At 44.5% G+C, this 7,328-nt stretch overlaps 1 long non-coding RNA gene across 1 annotated transcript; it reads right to left on the reverse strand.

The window, feature by feature from the left end:
• Nucleotides 1–4,397: 4,397 nt before the first annotated feature.
• Nucleotides 4,398–5,509, reverse strand: LOC115083889. The gene is made up of 3 exons (XR_003854416.1): nucleotides 5,490–5,509; nucleotides 5,212–5,312; nucleotides 4,398–4,465 (listed from the first exon to the last, which is right to left on the reverse strand). It is a non-coding gene; the product is annotated as an uncharacterized LOC115083889 (long non-coding RNA).
• Between the last annotated feature and the right edge of the window lie 1,819 nt (nucleotides 5,510–7,328).

Here is a 7,328-nt window from a genome sequence, read left to right on the forward strand (position 1 = left end):
CAAGCTGAAGCAGATTGTGGATGAAGCAGAAACAAGCTGAAGCAGGTTCTGGATGAAGGAGGAAAAAGCTGAAGCAGGTTCTGGACGAAGCTGAAGCTTTAAAGAAAAACAGAAGCTTGAGAAAACTGGCAGACTTCACTCACCCTCTACTGTTGCCAAGACAAAGGAACACCAGACGGTTGCAGTTTTAAATAAACTTCTAAATTTCCAGTGCTAGTTCTAAGCCTTGAGCCTGTTGCTGCCTCTTTAAGAAGTCAATGTCATCATTAGTACGCGCGTCCTGGAGGGGAACATGCCCCAACATTCCCAGAAACTGCGATCGGAGCCTGCGATCGGCCCGCAGCCCTCAGTGAATGGCCGAGGCCATAAATAGACTCTCCAGACTCACCGGAGCAGGTAGGAAGGCCTGGTTGCGGCGAATCACGGCCGGGTTTTCTAACAGATACGCTCTACCAAATTTCACCTTTGACTGTGAATCCCTCTGTCTACACCTTGTCATAAATAACTGTCCACCAAATCCTGATGAATTAGCTACGTTAATTGGGTAACGTGATTAATTACAGTAAAAGCCCCTTTATGCAGCATGCATGGGGAGTAGGTGATGACAGTTAATAAAATATGTCAGTTATTTGAGAGCCCTCTGTTTCATGTCATTTCTCTTCCCCTCCTCACCCCTCCTGTCTCTTATAGGAAACAAAAGGGGAGAGAGAGAGAGTGATGCTGGAGCGGATGGAGCAGAAAGCACAGCTCCCTAATCCAACCCTCCCTCCTCCTGTCTTCTGTAGGAACAGGTAGAGAGGAGGATACTGAAGTGGACAGACCACAGCAGAGAAAAATTACTAATGCTCCCTAATCTAACCCCTCCTGCCATTCTCCCGTCCCCCTCCCCAGGATGCTGTCTGCTATCATTCAGGCAAGCAGAGTGCCCAGTGGGCAGTCATCAGAGCCCATCCTGCCGGCAGCAGAAAAAGAAGAGGAGGCCCAGTGGTCCTTCAGTAGTTTCCATCTCCCGGTGGCCAAAAAATTAGAGGTGGACAATGGACCATTGGTGAACCCCATCCCGCCAGCGGCCCAAAAACAAAAGGAGTCCCAGCAGTGGCCCAGATAAGTCACTGAATATCACAGCTAATCTGAATATCTACCCCGAACATCATCAGGAACAAGCAAGAGAAACAGGGAAATGGTCAGACACAACTCACAATACCAGGTGAAGGGATAATGCTAGGACCGGAGGCATTAGTCCCTTCAAAGCCTATTGGTTATACAAACTTTCCGGTCCTTCTAGAATTGCAGCTTCCAGTCCTGCTAGAGGTGGAGGTGATTGTGCCGCTGGCAGTACTGATAGAAAGAGTAATCTTGTGACAGCTTCCAGGGACATCTGCAGCAGGTAAACGGGCTGAGGATGTGGGCAGTATCAGGTCCCCGAAGCTGATAGTCTGCTATTTTCATTCTAGAAGAAAGGATTTATTTTTTATTTCTTTAGAGCAAAGACCCAAAATATCAGTGAAAATACATTTTCCTCCATTGCATATTTCTTGTTTATTCTCTTGATCTTGGGAAAAGGAATTTGCTGAGTAACCTAAGCAGTTATCTGGGGGATTTCTCCAGGCAGAAGATTGCCCTTCCCTTCATGGTTAAAACTGTGTTTACTGTTTCACAGTCCGAGTACCTTCCACTGCAGAAAACAAGAGACCAGGCTGGAGGCAGGAACTGGGAAGGAGGGACAAATGACTGACCTGATAGTCACTGTCAGAACTCCTTCAGTTCAGTGCATGCACATTAATTGTTTATACAGAGAGTTATTTTAATTGTTTAGCAGCTTCCTCTTATCAAAGCATGTTATGACAGCTGGAGCTGTTTCTTTTCATCCTAGCCCACTATTACCCCAACATTGTTATCTTTCCTGTTGCTACAGACAGTTCTCTCTCTTTATCTGAGTTTCAGCCTTACCATGGTGCCTGTGGTTTTGACATTATGAGTACCTTTAGCCTGGTTGTCAGTTCTCCCCGCTAGCAACGTTTCTTCAGCAACACAGCTGCAGTCCTGCACACAACATAATATGTCTGCTGAGCTTCCCTCACTCTGCAAATATACAACAGATAATAATATAACAGTCACCATCTATGCTAATGAACAGAACAAATTTACTGAGGCTAGCAAATATTTCTTTACCAAGAAAAGGACAGAAACTGTGGATACTGTTGAGCTCGTGGACCCTTTCTCCATGACATTATGAAGTTTGTCTCAAGGGAAAAATCCCTGAGAATTTGTCAGCGGAAGGAGGAGCAAGCAAAGAAAAACTAAACAGAATATTAGTTCTTACCAGTTCACTTTCCCCTGAGACAGCCTTTAGATATTGGGAACATCAGTGAAAGGTAGTCGAAACATCGAAAATACTGGATCTGGAACAGGCTGAATCAGAAACAGATTGAAGTTTGATCTAGCTGAAGCAGGTTCTGGATGAAGCAGGAACAAGGTGAAGCAGGTTCTCGATGAAGCTGAATTAAGCTTGTTCCAGGTTCTGGACGAAGCAGAATTAAGCTGAAGCAGGTTCTGGACGTAACAGGAACAAAGTGAAACAGGTTCTGGATGTAACAGGGACAAGGTGAAGCAGGTTCTGGATGAAGCAGGAACAAGGTGAAGCAGGTTCTGAATAAAGCAGGACAAGCTGAAGCAGGTTCTGGAGGAAGCTGAATTAAGCTGAAGCAGTCTGGACGAAACAGGAATAAGCTTAACGAGATTCTGGACGAAGCAGGAACAAGATGAAGCAGGTTCTGTATGAAGCAGGAACAAGCTGAAGCAGATTCTGGACGAAGCAGGACAAGCTGAAGTAGATGCTGGATGAAGCAGGACAAGCTGAAGCAGGTTCTGGATGAAGCAGGAACAAGTTGAAGTAGGTTCTGGATGAAGCAGGAACAAGCTGAAGCAGATTCTGGATGAAGCAGGAATAAGGTGAAGCAGATTCCGGATGAAGCAGGAACAAGCTGAAGCAGATTCTGGATGAAGCAGGAACAAGCTGAAGCAGATTGTGGATGAAGCAGAAACAAGCTGAAGCAGGTTCTGGATGAAGGAGGAAAAAGCTGAAGCAGGTTCTGGACGAAGCTGAAGCTTTAAAGAAAAACAGAAGCTTGAGAAAACTGGCAGACTTCACTCACCCTCTACTGTTGCCAAGACAAAGGAACACCAGACGGTTGCAGTTTTAAATAAACTTCTAAACTTCCAGTGCTAGTTCTAAGTCTTGAGCCTGTTGCTGCCTCTTTAAGAAGTCAATGTCATCATTAGTACGCGCGTCCTGGAGGGGAACATGCCCCAACATTCCCAGAAACTGCGATCGGAGCCTGCGATCGGCCCGCAGCCCTCAGTGAATGGCCGAGGCCATAAATAGACTCTCCAGACTCACCGGAGCAGGTAGGAAGGCCTGGTTGCGGCGAATCACGGCCGGGTTTTCTAACAGATACGCTCTACCAAATTTCACCTTTGCACTGTGAATCCCTCTGTCTACACCTTGTCATAACTTAAACTGTCCACCAAATCCTGATGAATTAGCTACGTTAATTGGGTAACGTGATTAATTACAGTAAAAGCCCCTTTACGCAGCTTGTATGGGGAGTAGGTGATGACAGTTAATAAAATATGTCAGTTATTTGAGAGCCCTCTGTTTCATGTCATTTCTCTTCCCCTCCTCACCCCTCCTGTCTCTTATAGGAAACAAAAGGGGAGAGAGAGAGAGTGATGCTGGAGCGGATGGAGCAGAAAGCACAGCTCCCTAATCCAACCCTCCCTCCTCCTGTCTTCTGTAGGAACAGGTAGAGAGGAGGATGCTGAAGTGGACAGACCACAGCAGAGAAAAATTACTAATGCTCCCTAATCTAACCCCTCCTGCCATTCTCCCGCCCCCCTCCCCAGGATGCTGTCTGCTATCATTCAGGCAAGCAGAGTGCCCAGTGGGCAGTCATCAGAGCCCATCCTGCCGGCAGCAGAAAAAGAAGAGGAGGCCCAGTTGTCCTTCGGTAGTTTCCATCTCCCGGTGGCCAAAAAATTAGAGATGGACAATGGACCATTGGTGAACCCCATCCCGCCAGCGGCCCAAAAACAAAAGGAGTCCCAGCAGTGGCCCAGATAAGTCACTGAATATCACAGCTAATCTGAATATCTACCCCGAACATCATCAGGAACAAGCAAGAGAAACAGGGAAATGGTCAGACACAACTCACAATACCAGGTGAAGGGATAATGCTAGGACCAGAGGCATTAGTCCCTTCAAAGCCTATTGGTTATACAAACTTTCCGGTCCTTCTAGAATTGCAGCTTCCAGTCCTGCTAGAGGTGGAGGTGATTGTGCCGCTGGCAGTACTGATAGAAAGAGTAATCTTGTGACAGCTTCCAGGGACATCTGCAGCAGGTAAACGGGCTGAGGATGTGGGCAGTATCAGGTCCCCGAAGCTGATAGTCTGCTATTTTCATTCTAGAAGAAAGGATTAATTTTTTTTTTCTTTAGAGCAAAGACCCAAAATATCAGTGAAAATACATTTTCCTCCATTGCATATTTCTTGTTTATTCTCTTGATCTTGGGAAAAGGAATTTGCTGAGTAACCTAAGCAGTTATCTGGGGGATTTCTCCAGGCAGAAGATTGCCCTTCCCTTCATGGTTAAAACTGTGTTTACTGTTTCACAGTCCGAGTACCTTCCACTGCAGAAAAGAAGAGACCAGGCTGGAGGCAGGAACTGGGAAGGAGGGACAAATGACTGACCTGATAGTCACTGTCAGAACTCCTTCAGTTCAGTGCATGCATGATTTTAAAAAGCATTTACATGCGTAAATCTGGGTTTTACGCATGTAAATGCACTTTACTCGAGTAAGTGGGCTTTTGAAAATTGCTACAATATATGCCATTGAATCGTCCAAAGGATTTATTCGCATAAGTGCACTTTACGTGAGTAAATGGCTTTTGAAAATTGCTACAATAGTACTTACATTTATGCGCGTAACTCCTTTGAAAATTACCCCCTAATTGTTTATACAGAGAGTTGTTTTAATTGTTTAGCAGCTTCCTCTTATCAAAGCATGTTATGACAGCTGGAGCTGTTTCTTTTCATCCTAGCCCACTATTACCCCAACATTGTTATCTTTCCTGTTGCTACAGACAGTTCTCTCTCTTTATCTGAGTTTCAGCCTTACCATGGTGCCTGTGGTTTTGACATTATGAGTACCTTTAGCCTGGTTGTCAGTTCTCCCCGCTAGCAATGTTTCTTCAGCAACACAGCTGCAGTCCTGCACATATCACAATATGTCTGCTGAGCTGTCCCTCACTCTGCAAATATACAACAGATAATAATATAACAGTCACCATCTATGCTAATGAACAGAACAAATTTACTGAGGCTAGCAAATATCTCTTTGAAGTTTGTCTCAAGGGAAAAATCCCTAAGAATTTGTCAGCGGTAGGCGGAGCAAGCAAAGAAAAACTAAACAGAATATTAGTTCTTACCAGTCCACGTTCCCCTGAGACAGCCTTTAGATATTGGGAACGTCAGTGAAAGGTAGTCGAAACATGGAAAATACTGGATCTGGAACAGGCTGAATCAGAAACAGATTGAAGTTGGATCTAGCTGAAGCAGATTCTGGATGAAGCAGGAACAAGCTGAAGCAGGTTCTGGATGAAGCAGGAACAAGGTGAAGCAGGTTCTGCACGAAGCTGAATTAAGCTGAAGCAGATTCTGGATGAAGCAGGAACAAGGTGAATCAGGTTCTGCACGAAGCTGAATTAAGCTGAAGCAGATTCTGGATGAAGCAGGAACAAGGTGAAGGCGGTTCTGCACAAAGCTGAATTAAGCTGAAGCAGATTCTGGATGAAGCAGGAACAAGGTGAATCAGGTTCTGGATGAAGCAGGAACAAGGTGAAGGCGGTTCTGGACGAAGCTGAATTAAGCTGAAGCAGATTCTGGACGAAACAGGAGCAAGATGAAGCAGGTTCTGGACGAAGATGAATCAAACTGAAGCAGTTTCTGGACGAAACAGGAACAAGATGAAGCAGACCCACCGGAGCAGGTAGGAAGGCCTGGTTGTGGCGAATCGCGGCCAGGTTTTCTAACAGATACGCTGTACCAAATTTCACCTTTGCACTGTGAATCCCTCTGTCTACACCTTGTCATAACTTAAACTGTCCACCAAATCCTGATGAATTGGCTACATTAATTGGGTAACGTGATTAATTACAGTAAAAGCCCCTTTATGCAGAATGCATGGGGAGTAGGTGATGACAGTTAATAATATAGTCAGTTATTTGAGAGCCCTCTGTTTCATGTCATTTCTCCTGTCTCTTATAGGAAACAGAGAGAGAGCGAGAGAGAGAGTGATGCTGGAGTGGATGGACCAGAAAGCACAGCTCCCTAATCCAACCCTCCCTCCTCCTGTCTCTTGTTGGAACAGGTAGAGAGGAGGATGCTGAAGTGGACAGACCACAGAAGAGAAAAATGACTAATGCTCCCTAATCTAACCCCTCCTGCCATTCTCCCGCCCCCTCCCCAGGATGCTGTCTGCTATCATTCAGGGGGGCCTTAACTGCACAAATTGTGTTTATTGCAAAAGATTTGAGAACCCAACCCAACCTCAAAACATTTTAGAACTCTCACAGTTCAGAACTTTTCTAGATTCTCACTCCCTAGAATCTGTGGAAACGGGGCTTGATGCAAGTAGTAAATGAGCCAGGTGGTATTAATTCATTAGTTTTTTTCAATTGTTGCAAAAGAGGAATTTACATCATCTCTTTCTTTTCCTTATCCACTTTTTTCTTTAACTATTAAACCTTCTGAAAATATTTCCTTTAATTTCAGATATAACTGATTTGATTGATTTGATCAATGTAAAATGGCAGTATATTTTGTAATTATGAGATCTGAAAATTGATGTATAAGTTTATGTAATTGTTTATTGAATAAGCATAAATTAAAAGAAAAAAAACATTCAAAAAGGATTTAAAAACTTGACTGTGCTACAAAGTCTACATTGACAATCAAGTATCACAGCAGCCAAACACCCAACAGAATTAGCAACCGAAACCACGCAAAAGCAAGACATCAACCAGCACCAAGCAAACCCTTCTCGTATACAAAAACGATCTTCTGTCGGACTGTAAAAAAAAAGAATAACTTTACGTTTAACTAATTTCCCCACCCTTATAACCCTCCTTTCCCCACTCTTTCTATTCACCCCCCACCCCGTAGCACATCCACCCCTCTTCCTATCCCCCTCTAATCCTTACCCACTCCGATCCCCCGTTATCCGCTCATTTTTCGAATATAATATGAATCCTGTTATACCCTTAATT

Source organism: Rhinatrema bivittatum, chromosome 2, assembly GCF_901001135.1.
Source record: "Rhinatrema bivittatum chromosome 2, aRhiBiv1.1, whole genome shotgun sequence".
NCBI lineage: Eukaryota > Metazoa > Chordata > Amphibia > Gymnophiona > Rhinatrematidae > Rhinatrema > Rhinatrema bivittatum.